At 41.3% G+C, this 23,842-nt stretch overlaps 1 long non-coding RNA gene across 1 annotated transcript; it reads right to left on the bottom strand.

Annotated features, from left to right (window-relative positions):
- Positions 1–5,759: 5,759 nt before the first annotated feature.
- Positions 5,760–21,880, bottom strand: LOC118145028 (uncharacterized). Its single transcript, XR_004730127.3, has 3 exons — positions 21,728–21,880; positions 17,436–17,579; positions 5,760–8,719 (listed from the first exon to the last, which is right to left on the bottom strand). It is a non-coding gene; the product is annotated as an uncharacterized LOC118145028 (long non-coding RNA).
- Positions 21,881–23,842: the final 1,962 nt, after the last annotated feature.

Below are 23,842 nucleotides of genomic sequence, written 5' to 3'. Positions count from 1 at the left end.
ACCTCAGAGAATGAGCTATGGTTATATGCTAGATTCAAAACAATTTCAAGCTTTTTTGTATGAATAGATGACTCATCTAACACCAGAAAGGAAAGGCTAGGTTTATTTCTCAGAATAAAGCTTGCAATTCACATTAAAGGCCAGGATTTCATTTGCTGTTGTTTCAAACATAGAGTGACTAAACATTACTTATAACTTATTAAAGTACATCTATCTATGGCATCGGGGCCCACACTATAGCTGTTCCAGGCCTTGGGCTTCAGGGCGGCCCACGTTTTCCAAGTAATGAATGACCCAGGTGCTCAGAGCATGCATGTTGAATAATGAAAGAAAGAATGGTTGACAGTTTATGAACCACCACCCTCCGCCCCTGCAGCTGGAAGACAGCAAGCCAGACATCCTCACAACAGATGGGTTTGGGCCAGCAACCCAAGAGATATTTGTCAGAATATTTGCTCTGCAAGGTGATAAAGCACAATCCTCGAGAAACACTGAGCTGACGGAAGTAAAATGGGATTTTTCTGCTGCAGGACTTATCAGAGGCTTTGCTAGACTAACACTCTCTGAAGTCCCCCAAAGGGGAACTCTGTGATGCAGTGTCCAAATTCACTTGGCCTGGGAAGCCTATTGCTCATGGAACCTAAACCGGGCACTGTTGACTCAGAGCATCCATCCACACCCACCTGTGTGCTTCACATCCCAGCATCCCCAGGTCTTCAAGAGTTTAGACAATCCCAGAACTCCCTAACCAGCACACCTATTCAGTCCAACTACAATTAAAGGCAACTTGGAATAAAACCAAAATGACAAAGACTTTCTTTTTTATGAAACAACAAAAAAAAGACCTTCTGGATTGCCAAATATCTTTCAATAACCTCCGCCCTGGAACACACATTCTCTACGCATGCCCCTAAAGATATACATAAAGGCTCTGGTTAATTGTGTTTGCAATTCTGAGGTATAATTTTTCCTCCCCTTTTATATGGCAGATTTGGTTAAGGTATATCTATTTTTGTTTTTTATTGGGTTTGAGTTTTCTATTTTCAAAAAAAGCAGTTCCCTAAGAGTGAAGAGCTGTTAATTTTGCATTGACTTGCATTATGCAGGTGTGACATTCCAAAGTTGATGGCTCTTAAACACAGCCCTTCATGTGACTTCTGTCATATCGAAAGCAGATTAAATTATGAGCTGTATGGGTCCAGTATATTTTGTTGTATTATAATTCTTTGGAAACTGGTAATTCATGCATGGCATATATGAGAACTCTCTATTAACCAGAGTATTTGATTAATGAGCCTGGCATGTCCTTTCATCATGCTGAGTTACGGATTTTACTCCACCTGGGTGGATGCAACACCAAAACCCATTCCGTTTTCTTGTTTTCCTTTACAGGATTGTAACAGCACCGTAAAACAGCAACAGCAAATACTGTGGGACCTGGTGACAGAAAACGTGGGTTTCAGCCCCAGTTCTGTGACCGTGTTTCTAGGATAATACCTAGTACCTAACAAATGTTCAATAAGCTATTATTGGATGGAAGAGTAGATATACTGATAAATTAATAATTGAAAAAATAGAAATGGAAGAAAGAGACTTTGTGACTCCCCCTTTGTTCAATGCCCTTTTTCTCTATTTTCTTAGGATCCTGTGCAGACCTCTAATAGTATTTGTGACATTATACTGTCCATGTCTTCATTTTTGGCTTCCTCATTGATTGGAGCTCCTTGAGAGAAGGGGCTGTGTCTTAGTCCTTTTTCTGTTTCTAGGATTCAGTGGCTCCCAGCCCTTCAGTTAGCATCCAGTAAGTGGTAAGTATTTCTGTTTTTGCAAATGAACAAGCATTGGTTGAATACAACAGAAAGGAAGTAATGCTTGCATTAAAGAGTAATAAGAGGGAAGTCCTGATGTTGTGATCTGGAGTGAGAAGACTGGGCAGAGGAGCACATCAGAGCAGAGTTCACGGAGATAGCAGTCAAGCTCAGGTGGTAGAAAGAATGGCAGTAATCACAACAAGGGCCAAAGCGAGGGGGAAAGGCCTCAATGTCTACTCCTGACATTTTCACATCTTAGATCTCCCAACTGCCCTGAGACAGTAGGAGAAGATCGAAATTCACATGTAAATTTGTGCCCAGAGCAATGACAGGGATGTGGTCGATACTCTGTCAACATTTGTCTTAGGAAAGAATGTCTTGATCCTTTTATAGTAAGAGACATAGGATTGCCAGCAAAGTCAGCTACTATAGAAACGAAAGGTATCGCCTTGGAAAGAACCTCAAACAGCAAACAAAGCACTTGGGTATCAGAATTTATGTGTGACCTTAGGCGAGTCCCTTGCTCACCCTGAACCTTAACTTCCACACCTGTAATGAGCAGGTGAAATTAAATGACCTGGAAGATTGCTTTCAAATTCTGTTTTGTGATTCAATGCTTCCAGATATTTCAAATTTGGGATAATGATAAACTGTATGCAGACTGTTTACTTCATAATATTATTCCTTAAAATCTTTCCCAAGGAAATAATTTGACATTCAGACAATGATACCTATGTACAAAGGTGATCTCTGTTAATATTAACTACAAAATGGAAATACCCTGGATGTCCAACCACGAGGAATGGCCAGGAAAAGTATGGCACGTATTTATGGTAGACTATGGAGCCGATCTTAAGATTCATGTTTTAAAAAATAGATGCAACATGTCGTATTGAGGAAACCATATAGCTTAGTCCTCAGTGGATTCCAGAGCCCAGTCCTTGCATGTGACATGTGATTCTGGACTTTGTCATTTATTTGCTACTGTGAACTCAAGAATAGTACTGTCCCTCTCTTCGCTGAAGTTTTCTCGTCTGAAAGTAGGGGAAATAAAAGAATCTATCTCATAAAGTTATTGCAAGAACTCTATGAAGTAATTTTCATAAAGCATATAGAATACTACTTGGCAGATAGTAATTTATAACTGCTATTATTATATATGATTACAAAAATAACTACTTGGGAAGGAATATTTACTATACGAGTCAAGGATTATGCACACTGAAAGAAAAAGGTAATATGTTTTCAGTGATGGTTAGATGATGAGATACCATAAGATCATTTTAATTTGTTTTCTTTATAATATTATGTACTTTGCTAAAATTTCTGCAATAAACAAACATGTAAAAATCATAACCAGGAACAAAATGGAAGCCAGTGTGATTTTCGTTTAAGTCACTCCCTGTGTATAGAGGAGATAGTGTGCTGTTTGGACTTCTATAAGCCTAGGATGGGATCCTACTTTTTCACTTATGAGCTATGTGGCTTTGGCCGTATTGTAAGTCTCCCTAAGGCTCAGTTTTCTCAACCAGATACTGGGGGCAATGGGATAGTATAAGATAACATATAACAATATGCCAGGTGCTCAATACATTTTCTTTCCTCGTAGAGAAGCTATTTGGTTCTCACATTCATTAGAGAAGCTATTTGGTTCTCACATTCATAAATACTATGGGTGATAAAATGAGTTTTAAGACAGGGCCTGTGTCCCTGAAGAGCTTGATATTTCACTAGGGGCCCAAGAATAAGAAACCTAGACAATGAGAGAAGAATAAAGTCATAGACTGCACTCCGGCATCGTGAGAATTCAGAGACGCAGATCACAGTGGCTCTAGAGTCACCTGGGAGGACTTCATGAAAAAGAAAGGATTGGAAAGAGGCTTTAAAGAATTTGGATATGTAGCAAATACTAATTAAGATTGTGTTCAGTTACCAGAAACAAATCCCTTGCCACACTGACTTAAACATGTAAAGGTATATTCTTTCATCTGTGAGAATTCCAGCTGTAAGCAAACCACTAGATCATTGGTTCCTAGCTGTTTCTACTGCCATCTTCATAGAATGTCACCTTATGGTCCACAATGGATGCTGGAACTCCAGCCATCATAGCAGAGTTCCAGGCCAGCAGAGAAGAGCAGCAGGAGAGCTCATTCCCTCTGAGCTTGAACCAGTGGCCTTCATGGCTTTGCCACGTCTCCTAAATATCATTGGCCATATTTATTGCAAAAAAGGCTGTAACCTGTTGCTTTGTACTCTGGAGGGCAGTGTGCCCAGCTAAAAATCGACAGCCTCTGACTAAGAAAGGAGAGGCAAAGAGTGGCCTCTGCCAGTTGGGAGAAATGCCAGTTCAGGGGAACAGCAGGGGTAAATGCCCTGACACAGAAGGAAATCAACATGTGGAGGACAACTACTTAGCACGATGTGCCCTGAGGGTCTGTTGAGAAGCTCTAGGAAACACTGCTGGGCTCAGACTCTGCCCATATCATGTGCTGCCATCAGTGCTGGAAGTCCTGCATACTACAGGCTCTTCTTTCTACATCTTTTCTCTATCCCCACGAAGCCCTTCCAGGGAGAGTCACTTCTCCCATTTTAAAGATAAGAACGCCGAGGCTCAGGGAGGCTTTGACTTGCTGTAGGAGCTCTGCGTGGTCTCTGATGGCTTCCTGTGCTAATCGCACTTGTCCCAAATGTGCTGCTCCCCCCTGCCTTTCCAGGGCCATGCCTACCTGAGCACTCCACACCTTCAATGACAGTCTATCAATCTCCAGCAGTTTTGTCACCCAGTTAACAGGCTCAGACACGACTGATCGGACAAGGAGAACTTTGTAAAGAGGAAAAAAATAATAATATTTTGGATTTGTATGTGAGAAAGGACCTGTTTGATAGAGGGGCACAGGTATTAGCAATCCATTCATATTCAAACACTGACACCTTTATTCAGCATTTTATATTCAGAATATTTGCAGGGCCTGAACTACTGGCAGACACTTCAGATCACTTAACCAGACATAAAACTGAAAGAGGGAAAAAAATGAATTGAGGCCACGAGTCCCACAGGCATCCTGGGTCTTTCTGTGGATGCAAATGGACTTATGATTGAGTTATCACAGCGAATTCAAGCCGACTCGTTGGTACTTCCCAGTGCTGGAAGTTTCCAGTGTACTTTCCCAAGGATGAAATTGTTCCTCTTCCCCATCCTGTATGCATGATTTTAAGGAAACAAGCACTTGGAAGATAATTTTGTGGATAAATATAAAATACAGATAATATTCGGTTACTTTTTCTTAAAGAAAGATGAACGAGGCCAGGGAGAGATAAATTGCATTTGCTAAGAAAATTTGAATTTCAAGAAGTATATTATGTCCTCCAGTGTTCCCAATGAAAAAGAAAATGATTTCTTTCTTGGGGAACACACTCTTATGGCATTTTAACTTTTATGACATTTCTGATTTGGGATGATGAGCTTTCTGCACAGAAATGATTCAAACTTCCATTCTTGTGGCGTGCATGTCCTTGTAAATTGCTCTACCAGTGAAGGAGGAGGAAACAGCTTCCTAAAGTGGAGATTGTTTTTCTGCTGAGAAAAAGTTTCTTTCCCCATTTCTGAATGGTGGTGGCTGATAGAGAAATAAATTACACGTAATCACGAATCACCTGAACATCAAGTAAAAGTGGTATCAGTCTTTTCTATGGACAAAAATAATTTCCCTGCATAAATAATGAACAAAGACACATTTTACCAGATGCAATTAAATGCAGTTGTAATGATATATTGAGATATGATTCAGACCTTGCCGTGTCGTGACAAACCCCAAGACACTGACATGCCCAAATATATCTTTTAAACATTAGGAGGAAATTCTGAACCATTGTCTTTCCCGAGCAAGAAACAATGCTATCCAAGGGAAACTTGAAGCAATGATGTTTATTTAGAATTAGAATCGATTTTCATTTTACATAACACCTTTCATTTTCAAGGCTCCCGAAGTACTTTACAAAGCAATAAGCTAGACAGCAATATTGCTATAGACAAGTGTAACCGTCATTATGCTTTCTGTAATAGCTCGCGGGCTTGGAAATTAGAAATCAAGGGAGAGAGATGGAGAGAGAGATAAAGAGGAAGCGAGGGGTGAGAAGAGGGGCTGGGGAGAAGTCAAGAGACTAAGGTGGGAGACCTGGAGGAACCCACAGAGGCAGCAAAAGAGACAAAGACGGCGGGGAATAGGGGCCACGCTCCTCACTGGGGCTCTGCTTTGAAACGGTTCCCAGGGATGCTTTCTTTCCATCTCTGAGGACAGGCAGTGACATCTCAGCCTCTCACCCAAAGGGCAGGGACAGGATGACATCCCGCTGAGGCTTACTCAGCAGCTTCACATCACAGAGAGCGCTGGTTTTGCTATCAGGCAGCGTAGGGCCCACATCCTGGCCCCTCGACTGACTAGGTGGCCCTGAGTGACTTGCTCAACCTCTTGGATCCTCAGTCTGCCCACCTGTAAATGGAGATCAGGAGACATACACCAGGAGTGAGAAAAATGAGAATGAAAGGCAAGAGAGAGGTGCTCAGTCAAAGTTAATTAGGTTTTCTCTCCTTGTTTCCTTCCCCTACATTAAGAACATGGGATAAGCAAGTCCTATTGGATTTCCAGGACACAGAGGAATTTAATAATTCCTGCATAATGCTTCGCAGTCTGCAAAGCCCATGAGCTCATTTGATGAAATGAAGCCAACTCAGTCATAACAAAGCACTTGTGATCTTTTTTCAGCCTCTTGACAACCTTGAGAGTTTAGTGTTATTATCCCCATTTCATGGAAAAATATATTGAGGTTCAGGGAAGTTGAGGTCTGCAGGGACTCACCCCAGAGCCTCTGAGTTGAAGCCCAGAATTCTTTCCACCAGGCCAGGCTGCCTCCTTCTGGTGGGACTAAGTCAACAGGCTTCACCACGTCTTTGTGCTGTTTCCGTGAAATGGCTAACCAGCATAGGCATCAAACAAGCCTTTGCAAAACAGATTTTGCTCATTCACTGCTATTAAAACAATTTATGTAAGCAAAGAAAATGTTTTGGTTTTACAATTCAGTTTTAGCATTAAGGGGCACAGACTCCTCATTATCATGGTACCCGGCAATGGAGAGGTGGCTCAGTCTGTGCTCGTGATGGATTTTGCATTTGCTCTGACGCTTGCACAAACACGTTTCCCGAGGACTTCCCTTGTGGCTGGCACTGTGCTAGGTGTGCTAGGGGCCAGAGAGTAATTCAGTGCTATGAGAAGGTTCTGGAGCTGTCTGGGGAAGGGGCTCCACCCATCCTTAGAGAGGAGGGTCAGAGTGAAGAAAGGCTCCTCGGCTGCAGGAAAACCAGGAGGAGGAGGCTGTGAGATACTCTAGAAGAAACGATGAGGATCAGACATTGGGGATGGAGAGAAATGGGAGAACTTAGAAATATTTAGGAAAGAGAAGAGACAGGCCTTGCAGACTGCTTGAATGTGAAGACCAAGGGAGAGAATGAAGGCAATCCATCCCTCCTCTTAAAAAGGCTCAATATCAGCTTAGAAAATAATAATCATTAAAAAAGACAAAAATGCCAGTTCCAGCAGAAGCTCCTCATTTCTGAAATGTGGTGGGACTCCGGTCTACTTTTGCCAGGTGGAACCCTGGGCCAGTCTTCCTCTCTCTTCGGGGGAAGAAATCGCATTGTATGGTATATTACTTATTTTAATCAAATACAGTTTTTTCTAATTGTCACCGTGCCGGCAGCCTCACGGGGGCTGGTCTGACTTGTGTACATCCATGACAGGGAAGCGGTGGCGGCAGCTGCTTTGTGCCAGCCCGCCCGTGTTCCGTACCTCTCCCGCCTTGTCAGTCACATCTCCCCTAATTACAGAACATCTGCTTGCTGTGGCCATTAACACTCCGCTACCAGCTTGTCTAGTTTAATACCAGTGACTCCTGACCTCCCCCAAGGAAGGCGCTTTCTGTCAAAATTTCCCCCCAAAGAAGCCAATTCTCCACGCAAAATTTGCACTTTTCTTTCTTCTTTCTTTTTTTTTTTTAATGCTACCTTACTAAAGACTTTTGAAAGGAAATGGGTTTGATGAGGTGCCATTTGGAGGGGGTGGGGAGAGTCGTTGCAACTGGAAACCTTTTCCCCGCCTGGTTTTATTTTGAGTCTTTAAAAATTAAAGAGGAAAATCATCTCCAGGGCTGGGAACACAAATGGGAGGGTCCCCGCTCTCCCCCTGGCCCCTGTCCCGAGTCCTACAGCTAGGGGGCGGTGCAGACAACCCACCCCAGCTCTGCTCTCTGGAATGACGTCTGCCTATCTGAATACAGACCATCATGGAAGAGTCCAATGGCTTTAACTGTAATTATTTTAATGATACGTTCCTGTGGTGGTGCTCCTGTTCCCTGGCACACCCAGAATCCTAAAACTCAGGAAGAGAGATTCCCCATCCTCTGGGGGTGATCTAGTAACAGCATATTTCTCTGCGAACATCAGATGGTATTTAAAATATGCTACAGCTTCCCTGGCTTTCCCAATAACAAACATGCTCAAAAAGTATAATAGAAATGAGAGGAGGAAATACAGAAAAAATATTTCGTTCAAAGCATAATGGATCACACAGCAAACGGTCCCCAGCTTAGGGCTGACTCCCACCAGGCTGCCCTTCCTGGCTTTCATCTTATATAGAGCCTCCCATCACAGGCTACATTGTAGCCCAGCGTGGTAACAGCAACTATTCCATAGGAAAAGACACACAGGATTATTCCAACAAAAAGGGGGAAGGGGAGAGCAGTTCGTTTCAAAACCACCCCAAACATGATTTGTGAATTAATACATATTTTAAATTGTTTTGCTTGTCAGTCTTGCTTCTGCTTCCTGTTTTGATAAATGGCAATTCCTCTTCCTTCTAGGGGAAAAAAAAAAAACAAGAGTCTTAGGATGGCTTGTACAAATACCTAGCTCAGAAAAGTGATCAGAGAGCTCACAGTATTTTATAATGCCTTGGACTTTGCTTCCAAAGTGGAAAAGCATTTACTCAAAGGAAGCCCCTGCACAGAGCAAGGGCAGGCAGTTTATGTAGGATGCAAGCTCGACCACTTCAGGGAGAAAGTGGGGCAGCCTAAGCGCTGATTTTAATTTTATTTTTCTCTAAAAGAGTCAGAAGTGATCACTGACCCAGGCACAAGTAAATTTCAACAAGAGCAAAGTAAGTAATTAAGAGAGAATAGTCTAGAGCGTTGCTATTTTGTCCTGCTACATCTGAAAAGCATTCACGGTACTTTGCTGCAGGAATTTGCTCTGGCTCTGCCCTGGTGCCGACAGTCGCTTCTCCAGAAACTGAAACAGCCAAGGAGGAATTAAAAAAAAGAGAGAGAAAGGTGAAGGGATAAGTGGATTTTAAAAAATACTGCAAAGGAATACCTGTAAATACATTTTTAAAATGTGCATTTCCAGAATACAACATCGTCTTAATTGTCGACCTCACCAAAACACCTATTGGAGAAAACATTTTTAACAAGGGGGAGAAATGATCTTGTAATCTCAACAATAAAAGCGTTTCCATCCTTTGTATATGCTGACTTACAAAAAAAGTGCTTTCAAACAACAAAAGATGGAGCAGTAATTACATAAATCTCTTCATTCTTGATGAAGACACAATGGAGTATGAGCAAATCAATAGCGCTGCTGTAATTCTTGTTTTTATTATGAGCCGAACACAAACTTGTTAAAATTGAATTCTGCTTCCCGTGTATAAAAAAATTAGGATTTGCACAAATTCAGAAGAAAAGAACACATGTTCTGTAAATGTTTAATTTTTTTCATGCTACTTAGGAGATTTATGATGGAATAGAATCAGATTTAGAAATGAATGTGACACCCATAATGTAACGCTGCCGTCTATGTCCCAAAAAATGAGACATGCCACCTTTAGACATCTCATTTCAGTTGCTGCATTGAAGATATTCATTCAGAATGCCCAGAAATTACCTCCTCAATTTTTAATCCCACTATTAAATAAACTAAATGTACCCTAAAGTCAAATATCTCCAACTTATTGCCAATAAATTGGCCGTAATGATTTTCCCCCACAACTTACATTTATAATATTTCCCATTCAGGAATAAGTAATATTGCTGATTTTCCAAAGAAAAGGTGAAAATTATTGCATTTAAAAATAATTAATAAATGGGCCTGCATACCTTTGAATTAAATTAAAAGAAAAATATTTCTTTTTTGTAGAGATGATTGCATTCATATCCTGTTTGGTGTGAAAAGTAGATTCCAAAAAGCTTTTAACTAATTTGTTCAATTTGTTTCAAAGCCAACATGAATAGGCTTGGTGCAAATTCAGATTCATTAAAACTTAATTAATATGCATCATTATGCAAATGAGGTTGCAGTTAATGAGTTCTTAAAAGAAGCTTTCTTTAATTAGTTCAGTTTTAATGGCATCATCATTTATCTGACTTGTTTTTAAAGCCACATGACATGCAAAAAGTGACCATCCTCTACAATGCACTGCCTAATTGCGCTTCATCCTAATTGTTTCATGTTAAAAACTTTGAAAAAGTTAAAATGTTTTGATATTCAGTTCCATTAAATGGCTTTCACAAACTTTTCCATTCTGGTGAATGAGCTATTTCTTCCATTCCTCAGCTTTTTTTCTAGCGTTGCTCTTAATTATTCTTCTTATTTTTGACATACAACCATTTTGATCACCTGTTTTGATCATGTGAATATTGTGTCCATGCACGTCTATTTGCACATTGCTGAGCCCTTCCTTACAGGTATACACGGGAAACGGTGACTATAATTGCTCAACAAGCACTCTTTATTGTTATGTGCATACATTAGTGTGGATTATTATACTTATGCACTTGAAAAATTAAAACGAGCCTTTCTTGAGGCCATCTGCTGACTTCAGGAAGCTTAGTAACATGTTTTAACACAAGATTTTTAAACGTAGTAATTCACAAGAATTACAGCCACTGCTGCTATCACCAGCGTCTACATCGGAGATGCCTGCCTGGGAGATAAGAATGCTTAATAATTATTGAGGAATATGGAAATCAGAAAGAAAGAAAAAAAAAGGCAGGCTTAGTACAGAAAAAAAATGCTAACCCAGAAAATGACTTTGGAAGCTTCGGAAATACAATGGGTTTTTAAAACATTTTCAGGTTTATGAAATATTGTGCTACACAATTACAATTGTGTTTTGACATGTGGTGCCGAATGTAATTCTTTGGGGGGAGAAAAGGAAGTTCTTTTACACAGAGTCCTAGAGAGGAATGCAGTGTGCCGTGTTACACGTTTTTACACCACTGTCAGGAGTTTTATAACTGAGACGAACTACTTGCGTTTGGAGTTCAAAAATAAATATATGTGCTTTGCGTTGGTTTAAGCTAAGTTTTATGTTTTGTTTCCACAGAGATTGAGCTGTGCACAACCCACCCTAATTAACAACAACAAAAAATGCTGTACAAGCCTTGCATTTATCAAGGCACAGACCAGCACTGCAAACATTGTACATTTCCCACAGAAAAAGGAAAACAAATATTCCAACCTCTTTCTAACACTTAGTCTTTTGAGTACCACCAAGCATATCCGGATCAAATAATTGGGAAAAATCCATCTCACGGAGGAGGCAGTGGGGAAACCATTATTTGGGGGATCTTTATAATGAGGGTGCAGCCTTTGGCTGGGAAGACGGCCTCCTTTCTCCTAAGTCGGCTGGTTACAATATAATTGCTATCACACCGCCATATGGTGATTGAGATCATATTAATAGAATTACACGAATAACTATTGGGGGAGGTTCTGTTCGCAAATACGGCCTCACGTAAAAGTGTGGAATGAAGCCATGCCGTGACGGGATGTTTCTGAAGGAGAGGGACATGACAGACTTTGTTATTCACAGCCAGGGTAAGGAAGTAACCCAGGCGGTCACCTTATCTTAATAAAAACAAAAAATGGTGCAATCTAACGTGTAGAAACTGAAACTAACAAAAGACATTTTTTTTTCAGCTTATCAAGTTAAACCTTATAATTCTTAAGGGTGGAAAAACTTGTCTTATTTATATCCGTCTCATCAGCACTGAGCAGGGTGCCCTGAATATACAGAAGCGCTCTCAATGTTTGCGGAATAGATGAATGTATTCATTAAATCAGGTCAGAATTTACTAATAAATCATTCCTCTAGTATGCTACTACAAAAATGTGCGTTTACAAAAACAATCATATGGAAAAGGTGTAAAAATATTCATGGTCCCTAATCCCACACACACTTATAAAGTAAAATAGTCCTGTCTCTATACAGAATAAAAACAAGCGTCTCTTTGGCACAGTGCTTTAGAGTTTATAAAGCAGTTTTCTGTGCTAATCTATTTGTAATTTTCCTAATATCCTTTTGAAAGGGACAACAATGTCTTTAAAAAAAAAAAAGAAGAAGGGTAAATATCCCATATCAGAGAGAGGATCTTATTTGCTCAAGGTCACAGGGATAGAAAGGCTGGGTGCTATGCAGGACTTGGGGCCCCATTCTCCTGCACTTGAAGAGGCAGATTAACTTACAGGCATTTGGAAAGAACATGGAGACCCCCTAAACCCCCATGCAGAAAGGACATGGGGGCAACATCACTGTCTCTGCTCCCAGCTAGCAGTTTTAATAGAAAGGATAAATTATCAGAACCTGCAGTGCCAAGAAGTGTTTGAGTTTAGGGCTTTCAGGGATAATATTCAAAACGATGATACTAGTGGCCATCAATCATAATTATTTTAAAATTCAATAAACATTTAGTGAGTCCTTTCTTTGTGTCGGGGCACCGTGCCAGGTGCTGAAGAAGCCTGGGTTTATTTAATCCTCTCAGAGCTGTTATGTGAGGAAGGCTTTCTCACAATTTGAGGCAACTGGAATTTGGAGAATGTAAAAGATGCACTCTGAGTCCAATGACCAGGCAGCGAGATCCAGAAAGCCCACCTGGGTTTGCAAAGGCTGTGCTCTTTTCAGTGTATTCTGGACAAGGACTTCAAGTGTGTTTATTAATAATTGATGAAGAATGGACAACAAATCCAAATAGGTGGCATTTATTAAGGGTGATACCCGTTCGGCATAAAAGAGGTATCTGTGAATTAGAGTGTTTAGAGAAGGCTTTGTAGATGAAGGCAAAAATTAGGCTGGAAGAATGATAATGGTTATGACAACGAACACAGCAAGAACTAGCACGTGTTGGGTGCTTACTACGTGGAGGTAAGTTTTGTGTGTTTTGCAAGTGCTGGCTGGTCGAATCCTCACAACCATGAAGAGGTGAGACACTACCGTTGTCTCATCCTGTAAGTCACAAAAACAAGCCCCAGATTAGTTAAGCAACTAACCCAAGGCTGCATGTTAGCGACAGAGCAGAGATGACGCTCCTTCTAAAGCCGGGAGCGCTGTGGATTTTATGAGCCTCTGTGGTCAAGGGTGAAGCATTTTTACATTTTCTTAATTGAGTGAAATGTGCTTTGTTGTTTGCAAAAACAGTCATCTGAGAACAAAGTCTTTTTTTTTTTTTTTCTCCTTTCCAAATTCCAAAACACAAAATTGTGATCACCCTCCTTTGGGTGAAAACGTGAGTGCTGTTCCACATCCCGGAGCTGAGAGCAATACTGAGCTGCCCGTGTGGACTAAACACTCAGAGCAGATTTCAAGACTGGGTATTAACGGAAGAACTTTTGAAGAGTCTATAGTTGGAATCCATGGAAAACCAAACTGGAACTTGGAATGAACGAAGTCTAATAAGCTTTGTGAAGTCTCTGTGGGCAGCAGAGGAAGAAGGTAGCAAAACACAAGGAGGGGTGAGCAGCCTCCACCGGCTGCATGCGTTCCTCTCCCTCTGGGGGCTTCTTCATCTGCCCCATTCCACCCTGCATCTGTGCGAACCCCTTACAGCATCCCGGCCTCCTGCCTGCTTTTTTTTTTTTTTTTTTTCTTTTCCTTTCTTTCTTTTTTCTTTAAAGCAGCCACGCTGAGAATGATTCCCTCGTGGTTGGCGCACGCGGAGACGCACTGTCGGCGTAAGGAGAAGACTACTGTCCGAATTCTTCATTTACTAGCTGCCGGATACTGCGGATGCCACCTCCTCTATACCGCTTGCACCGCCAGACCCCTCTCTACTCTCCCTGCAATTTCTAAGCTTAAAGCCTCTGTCCCTTTGTCAGGCCCTCTTGACTCCCATTTTCCATTTGACCGCATTCTCAATGTCAGCTTTAAAATCATTTAAACATGCATTTGTCACTACCTCCCTCACAAACATTCAGTGGCTCCCTATTGCTTTTCAAATAAAATAGAATGTTCTCTGACATTCTGGACCCTCCATGTTTTAGTTCCAAGCCATGGATTTAATCTTATTTCTCTCTTCTTCTTTTAATTTATCCCAAAACAAACCAAGTAACTCTTTATCCTATATCCATGTCAACAGTGCTTAGCTTTCTAATAATCATAAAATAATATATAATAGATAATTTGTAAAATATAGAAGAAAAGAATAAAGAAAAAATCAAAATATACTGCAATTGAAACACCCAGATATAATCCCCCTAATATAATAAATATGTCAGCTAATTTTTTCTATATAGATATATAACATATAGTAGATATAAAAAATATATATAACGAACCTGAAATTTCTGTGTAAAAACAATTCTGTTGTTTTTTTTCCGCTAAGAAATACAGTGTAAGCCTTTTGTCACATTCTTTCATATTCTTAAAAATCCTAGCTTGAAGGACTTATTTTGAGCAAAGTATTTAGAACAGTGCCTGGCATATAACAGGTGTTCAATAAATGTTAGAACGTTAGCCCTCTTTATTATTATTAACTATTATCACCCTCTGAACACTTGATGTTTAATAACTGTATTATATTTGATGATAAATATATTCAGCAATTAATATGAAATGTCCCTTGCTGTTGGATATTTAAGCTCTTCATACCATAAACAATCTTGCAATGAATACCCACATTTACACATACGTGTATATGGCTGTATATGTGCATATCTGTGTATGCATATGTATGTATATATGTATGTGTGTAAGAGTGTGTGTATTTGTGTGTGTCTGATGGCCAATTGACATCTTAGAAGATTTTCTATTGCTAATAAATTTTCTTTTCTTCCTCCTTAAACTATTTCAAGTTTGTCTTCTGTCAGTTGCAACTTAGAGTCCCAACCTAATACATTTGTGCAAAGCTTCCAGTCTCAAAGGTGATGGAGATAGTCTCTTATTTTAAGTGACAGACCTGATTTTGAGGTCTTGAATGTGTTAGGGCCCCAGAATCTTGGCTCAGAATTAGGGTCCCAAGTTATGAGGCTGGTTGGGGAAGAGAGTAAAGCCTGGCTGCTGGATGGGAGTCAGGGGTACAGTCTCAGTGGGAAGAATAGTCCAGAAACTTGGGGATGTAGGGAGAAAATGAAAGGGCTTTTCCAGTGGTCAGAGCATATGAGGATGTGGTTTTAGAAGGCGGAGCCCCGTGGCATAGGAAGCCTTCAACTGAGCCCACGGGTAAGTAGAGAGTGGCTCAAGATGCTGAGACAACTTAGAACCCACCTAACTTGCCTGTGTCATGGACACCTGGTCTGCAGTGACATTGCTTAACTAATTTAATACATATAAATTTGCAGTCTAAATTCAATTGTTATCTCCTTGCTTAACAACGAAGTTGAGATTCCTTGATAGATACATATTGTCTCTGTGTGTCTTCACGGCAGAACATGCAGGACGCAAAGCCAGATGAAAGTGTGGGTGCCCCTTGTTCAAAAATCATTCAGAATTTCAAGATGGTTACAGCAAAGCATTAAACCAAGCCCAGGACGTTTGTAAGCACAGAGTTCTGTGTGACTGTTAGATCACACGCCTGGAAAGCTAGCCCTGGTTGCAGATTGTAGTTTCATGTTTCTGACTTGTTACAGAATATTGGTTTTTCCTTCTTGATTTCTCCAAGCTCTTTATATAGCAAGTCAATGATATTTGGTCACGCATAGCAAAAGTCACATTTCTCAATAGTATGTGATTTGCAAGACACCTCCTCCTTGCATGGGGTGGTGCATAAAATCTATTTATTGCTTTTTTTTAGAGAGAGACAGGGTCTTACTCTGTGACCCCCAGACTGGAGTGCAATAGCTCCATCATAGTTCACTGCAGCCTCAGACTTCTGGGTTCAAGCAATCCTCCCACCTCAGCCTCCGGACATACTGGGATTATACGCATAAGCCACCACACCCAGCTTGCATTGCTTTGATTCTAATACAGAGTCAAGGTCAACACCATATGGTGAACTTCTCGGTCACCACACCTTGGATCCTGATGTTTTCTCTGCCACATTGTCCTTTCTTCCCACACTGTCCTTTCCTTCCACCTTCCTTCAAGGACTAACTCTAATGTCATGCCAACCAGGAAGCTTCTCTGACACCATGACCCGAAAGTCACCCCTATCCACACTCCAGGAGATCCTCTCCCAGATTCCTCTGTTAAGACACTCTCTCCTTTCAATGGCACATTATCTTACAAGGGCACGTGGTTCAGCTCCCTCACAGTCTAGTACCTTGTTATCAGGGACCCCATATTATTGATCATTAATCCTGTACCTTGCTCTTATTATTCTTATTGCAATAATCAGCATTTATTGAGCACCTTCTATGACCCAGACATGCCTCAAAAGATGTGTCTGTCTGGACACAGTGGCAATGTCTGTACTCCCCATTACTCCGGAGGCTGAGGCAAGAGTATTGCCTAAGCTCCCGAGTTCAAGGCTGTAGTGCCTTATTATCATGCCTGTGGATAGCCACTGTATTTCACCCTGGCCAACACAGCAAGATTCCATCTATTAAGAAAAGATGGGCCGGGCGCGGTGGCTCAAGCCTGTAATCCCAGCACTTTGGGAGGCCGAGGCGGGTGGATCACGAGGTCAAGAGATCGAGACCATCCTGTCCAACATGGTGAAACCCCGTCTCTACTAAAAATACAAAAAGTTAGCTGGGCATGGTGGCGCATGCCTGTAATCCCAGTTACTCAGGAGGCTGAGGCAGGAGAATTGCCTGAACCCAGGAGGCGGAGGTTGTGGTGAGCCGAGATCGCGCCATTGCACTCCAGCCTGGGTAACTAGAGCAAAACTCCGTCTCAAAAAAAAAAAAGAAAAGATCATATGTCTGCATGATAATGGTTATTTCCAAATACTTCCAGGACAGCAGAAAAACCTGGGTGCCCATCAAAGTTAGGGCTTTCTTCTGTTCTGACCTGCACTGGAGATATGTTTTATCCTAGCTTATTCTAAGACTTGAGTCTGAAAGGGCTCATTAAATATTAACTCTAATTATCATCATCATCACCATCATCATCATTATTTTCGACATGTATTGAGCATTTAGCATAAGGCAAGTAAATACTGGCTTATTTACTCCAGTGAACAGACGTGTGAAGTGGAGACTTTCACTAGCCCCCTTGCACAAATGGGAAACTGAGGCTCCAGAATCTGGAGGCTGTAAGTGACAACACTGGGATATAAGGCCAACCACCTGATTCCAGTGGTCTCGAAAACAACCTTACTGTAATTTTCTCATCTCCAGCAAGAGGGAATGTTGCCAATCACCTGGTTGCGAAGGTGCTGGGTTTTATTCAGTGGTGGTGCAGTGAAGCCCCTCCGGTTTGTTTTGCTGCCTTGATCTCACCTGGACTCTGCAGGAGGTCAGGGATACTGCCGAGCTGCGTGCCTGCCAAATGAAAATGCTGCTTCCTGAAACATAAAGTTCAGACGTGAAGACTTCAAGGACATTTATTCCCAGACCATGACCATAGTTGTAAAAATACATGGCATTTATTTTAACAGCTAGATCACATTTATTGAGCTTTCTGTGTGGTAGGCCCAAAGTGTTTTAAGTAGATGAATCTCCAGGAATCAGTAGATACATCAAGCGATTCACCCAAAGTGAGAGAGCTGGTGAATAAGAGAGCCACCACCGGGACTCTCCATTGTCTGACTCTACCTGAGGCTTCGCAGGACTATTGTCTGAGCCATGCCTGCATGCCAGACACTGGACAAGGCAAAGGGAATCCACAGTGGGTAGGGCAGGAGGGACTGGATTTCTAGGAGCTCAGAGCCTGGAGGAGGAAGAAGTCACAACGGAGAGTTACCATTTAGCCAGTCAGAAGCAATGGCAGAGCTCAGGCTTCCAGGTAGCCTGAAACAAAGGAGGGATCCAAAGCAGAGGAGTGGAATGAAGGAGAAGGTGAATCAGGAAAAACTTTCTGAGCCTTTCTGTCTACACACCACATTGTCATGTTCAAACCCAAATTTGACAGCCATTCTCCCAACTGGAGGAGACTCTGTGCAAAGTTACTTACTCTATCTCTGGACCTGGGAACTTCACCATTCATCTACCATCAAACCGTATATTAATCCATCTGTTAATCATTCAACTCACCTACTCATGTATCCTCCCATCCATCTATCCACCAATCTATCCACCCATCCACAAATCCATCCATCCATCCATCCATCCATCAACTCATCCATCCCTCTATCCATCCACACATCTATCCATCCATCTGTCTATTCATTCACACATCTATCCATCCATTTATTAATTCATCCATCCATTCATCCACACACCCATCCATCCATCCACCCATCCATCCACCCATCTATCCACTATCCATCTATTCATTTACACATCCATCCATTCATCCATCCACCCACTTATCCATCTACCCATTCATTCAACCACCCATCCATCCACCCATCTATCCATCCACACATTCATCCATCCATCTATTTTTATTCAATCATTCATCTCATTGCTCATTCATTTCTTCATTGGTTTGTAAAACATGTAGTAAGTTTCTGCTGTAGCAGAAATTGATTTAGACACTAGGGAAAATGTCTAAAATTAACATTTAAACAAAATGAATTCCAGAAATAAAAATTTCCTGTCTGCTCGGGATATATATGTTACAACTCTCATTTTGCACTACTTGATCCAGCAAATTAAGACTAACATGAGTTTTAAACACTTAATTTAAGCTAAATTAAGTGGGGAAGTGTTGGCCCAAAGAATTCTTTCAGGAAATGACCTCTAAAATTTCATGTACTTTCAGTCCCCTAAATTTGCTCTCTCTAATCCACATGGTATGTCTTGGATACATATGGAACTTTAAGCCTTGCAGAGCCCTTTATAGAATGACCAACATACTAAAATGTTATTTATTTAATATAAATTACTGTCATTTGAAAATAAAATAGGCTGGGAAGATTCACTGAGTTATGAATCTTTAACTTGAATGACTACAGTTTTTTTCTGGCTAACATATCATAAAATTAATAAGAGTATTTTTAAAGATAGTATCTCTCTCCCGCTTTTGAATCCATTTTAATATACACCAGTATTAAACTGGCTTTTTCTAACTGAATGAGGAAATAAAAAGTTCAAACATCTCTTTCACTCCCTCTCAACAAAAAAAATGAGAAAAAAGGAGCAAAATGTTATATCACCCTCTTTTAATTGATATCTCATCCTTCACTTAAATTACATGTCAGTACAAACTGTCAATTTTAAGGAGAATATTGATATTTTATTCCCATCACTTTTTTTCCTGTGGAAGGAATAAAACATTAAAACGATGATTATACATGAATCACATCTTATACATTGAAGGTACGGTATAATTAGAAAAATAATTTTTACCATTTGTAATGCAGTCTTACCAAACAGATCCATTCTTAGACAGCAAGCTGTGTTTAACTCAAATAATTCAATGAGATGGTTTGTGAAAGAGACGCAGAAAGAAAGTACCTCCATGAAAGTCATTTCTTGCAGTACCTGGATGATGAGAAGAGTCTCTAGAGACGTCACTGTCTCAATCTCCATTGCACGCTTGCCATGACAGGAAATGAATATGTTCACTCAGAAGTTTGAATGAAATGCCCTCAAGTCACTGACACCCAAGAGAGGGCTAGGAATGAATGGGGGAAAAAGGGGTCCAGTAGTAGCCCTAATGAATGGCACCTCCATGTCTGTAACCACATAGGAGGAAAAGAAAGCATAGAAGAGAAGCAGCCCTGAATCGTCACCTGTGATGTGACTTCCTCCCATTCATTAATCCCTCATTCCTGCAACATGTAATAGGCACCAATTATGTGCCAGGCACTCTTGTGGGTGATGAAGGAGACCTAACCCCACATCCTTAGCAACCTCAAAGTCATGGAGGAAGGAAAGAATGAATGATGCTGTATTGGTTTGCTAGAGTTACCATAACAAAGTGCCACCAATTGGGTGTCTCACAATTCTGGATCGAGATCAAGGTGTCCACAGGGCTGGTTCCTCCTGAGGCTGTGAGGGAGGATCTGTGCCATGCCTCTCTCCTAGCTTCTGGTGGTCGCTAGCAATCTTTAGAGTTTGTAGAAGCAAATCTCAGCTTCCATCTTCACACGGCATTCTCCTGTGTGCCTGTCTCTGTGTCCAAATATCTCTTTTTATGATGCATCAGTCATATTGGAGTAGGGTCCACATGAATGACCTCATTTTAACCTGATTATCACTGCAAAGACCCTAAATCCAAATTAGGTCACACACAGGGTTCGAACTTCAACACAGAAATTTGGGAGGAGAGGGAAAACCGGTCAACTCAGAACAGGCGATCATTGTAATGAGCTTCCTGTGAAACAATCCCCTGAAAAGTCAGACTGTTCCCATCAAAATCACCACCTATTTTGCTTTTAATTTGACAAAATAGCTGTCAGATGTATCTGTATGTATAAACACTCAAGGATCGTAAAGGTAATTCCGAAGAAAGGAGAAAGGGCAATGAGGAAGAATTTTCACTCATTTTTTATATGATTTCAGTAATCAAAATTGAGGTACTGAACCAGGAACAGAAGTCAAGTGGGTAGAGCAGCAATAGTCTCAAGGACATACCCTGAATTTCTGCCGGTGAGGAAAGCAGCTCTGCTCCAAGGAATCAGAAAACAGACCCCTCCACAGGGCATGAGGATAGACACCCGGGAGCCATGCAGAGAGCCTAGCTAGGTTCCCAACACAGTCCTCACACCAAAAGATATTTCAGATGGGAAAAAATAATGGAAAAAAATGGAACACAAAAAGAGAACTTTTTTATTTTCTTTCCCCCCATAATTTTTGAGTTGAAAAGCATCTTTTAATCATGTTATTTTTTTTTAATTATCTTGGGAGGCCGAGGCGGGCAGCTCATCTGAGGTCGGGAGTTCGAGACCAGCCTGATCAACATGGAGAAATCTGTCTCTACCACAAATACAAAATTAGCCAGGTGTGGTGGTGCACACCTGTAATCCCAGCTACTCAGGAGGCTAAGACAGGAGAATTGCTTGAACCTGGAAGGTGGAGGTTGCCGTGAGCCGAGCTCATGCCACTGCACTCCGGCCTGGGCAACAAGAGTGAAACTCCATCTCAAAAAAAAAAAAAAATTATCACCCAAAAGAATAATAAATATAAATATAAATAAAGGTAATATTCCTAACAGGTAAACAACTGTTAAAATTCAACAAGAAAAATAAACACTTCCCAGTAAGAAACTGGTCTAAGACTCAGAATGAATCAACTCACAAAATAAAGAAAATACATTAGCCATTAAATAATATTTAAGTAATCACACTAATAGTCAAATAAAAACAATAGAAATTTTTCTTCCCAACTTTCAGACTGACCAAGTTTAAAAGAATGGGGGAAACTTGTATTTTGGTGAGGATTTGGAAGCGGTGGAGTGTGCCTCACTAGAGCCGTCCTGCAGAGCCAAATACATCAAAATAGAAGATGCCCCATCCTCTTCTGACCGAGAAAACTGGCTTCTAGAAATGTGTCCTCTGGAAAGGAATACAAACTTTGAAGGAAAAGAAAAAAAACTTCACACAACCTTTGGCGTGAAGGATATTCATCACATTTCTGTTGCTCACGGGGAAAAGCTGGAAACAGCCCAGTGGTAGTAGATGACCTGTTAAGTCAACGACTGTAGCACTTACAGTTAAATCTGAGGCGGCCATTTGCGTGCGCACATGCGCACACGCACACACAGATGCGAAAAGACGTTCACGACATTTTATGAGTGAATAGGGCAGGCATAGAACACTTATTTAGTTGTTTATTTAACGCATATTTTCTGGGCACCAATTCACGTCTGCCCTTTTGCAAGGTGTTAAGGACACAACGAATGTGAAGGAGCTTATCATGGTTCCGTGGCAATCAAGTCTTCGTACGAATATATAAACTTTAGTAAGTGTTGGAAAGAAAAAGTAGATGTGAACATACACTTTCAAAGATTAGGAGTTTGATGGCCAGGCATGATGGCTCACTCCTGTAATCCCAGCACATTGGGAGGCTGAGGAGGGTAGATCGCCTGAAGTCAGGAGTTCAAGATCAGCCTGGTCAACATGGTGAAACCCCATTTGTACAAAAAATACAAAAATTAGCCAGGCGTGGTGGCAGGCACCTATAATTTCAGCTACTGCGGAGGCTGAGGCAAGAGAATCTCTTGAACCCAGGGGCTGGAGGTTGCAGTGAGCTGAAATCACACCACTGCACTGCAGCCTGGGTTAAAGAGCTAAACTCTCTCTCAAAATAAATAAATAAAATAAAAATGAGAGCTTGATGTTGTCAAGTCTAGGAAGGTTTCCAGGAAGAGATGATATTTGAGCTAATTAATGCCTGGTTCAGGAGTCAAGGTCACTGGTTGAAAGCACTGAATGCGAAAGTGGTCTTGGCAAATCAAAGGGACTGCAGGTGCCAAGAACCTATGAAGCCGGGAGCAGGCTGTCAGAAACCACAAGAAAGGACATGCAGCTGGAGCAGCAAGAAGTGGTGATTGGGTCTTGGGTCAGAGGGTGAAGGTAGGTCGCAGGACGAACAGCTGAGAGGGTGCGCTGGAGGGAGCATATCAGGGTTATGCAAAAGGCCGGCATGACCAGACTTAGGAAATTAGAAGAGAATTCCAAGCTGCAGCATGCAGCACAGACTCCAGGGTGGCAGGAGTGGGTGGGGAAGTCGATTAGGAAGCTACCGCATGGTCAGATGCGGGAGCAAAGGGCTGGATCCAAGACTGGACGGTAGGCTGCTGCTGTTGATATCCGCAGAGACGAAGAAAAGAGGATGTATTCAGGAAATATTTAGTCAGCCAAATCAATAGGACTTGCTAGAACGGAGGGAGCTTCTGGCTTCTGGTTTGCATAACTGGCTGGAAGAGCACAGGGGCTATAACCCTGTGCTCTACAACGTTTGCAGAGAGGTGTGTATGTTGCATGTATCTTACGTGCTTCTTCACCAAGCTACTGGCCGTGGTTTATCCACTGGTGAGATTTGGAATGGGTTTCGATTCCTCGGCTTTTCCATATCGTTTACATCTTCTCAATGAGTATTTATCATTTTTACAGAAACAAAAAGCTATGTGTTTTATTTAACAAAATTAAAAATTTCTAATTTTTAATTAAAAATCCAGCAAGTCCATTTGATTAAAAATCAAATGAAACAGTGCAAAGGAAGATGGACAAGTTTGCTTCAGAAAAGAAGAGGATGAGAATGGGGAGGTCGAGACAGAACTGGCCCCAGAAGAGCAGAGGGAAACAGCCAAGTCCCGAGTGCCACAGCCATTCATGCTGCGTCCTGTGCCCACACGTTCTCATCATTTTTCTACCCAGAAGGCCCTACCCAGGCGTTCTATTAATTTCCATATGTGATCAGTCAGATTGCTTAGAGTCATCCCAGCAATGTATTTAGCCCTGAGTTTTGCATTTATGATTGCCTGATTTGTATTATAGTCATGCAAATATTTCCCTCCATCCCACACCTCTCCTCTATCCTGCCACAAGGTCCCTGACCGTGGTAGAGTATAGAGAAAGGTTTTAGAGTCAAAACAATCCTATTTTGAATTCAGCCTTCTTTTGGGGTGACTTTAGACCAGCTCCTGCCTCAATCTCCCTGGGCTTCGGTCTCCCCATTATGTAATGGGCATCATAGATACATACATATATATATATAT

This window comes from Callithrix jacchus, chromosome 8 (genome assembly GCF_049354715.1).
Source record: "Callithrix jacchus isolate 240 chromosome 8, calJac240_pri, whole genome shotgun sequence".
In the NCBI taxonomy this organism is placed as follows: domain Eukaryota; kingdom Metazoa; phylum Chordata; class Mammalia; order Primates; family Cebidae; genus Callithrix; species Callithrix jacchus.
This window is presented reverse-complemented; position numbering and strand designations above follow the sequence as displayed.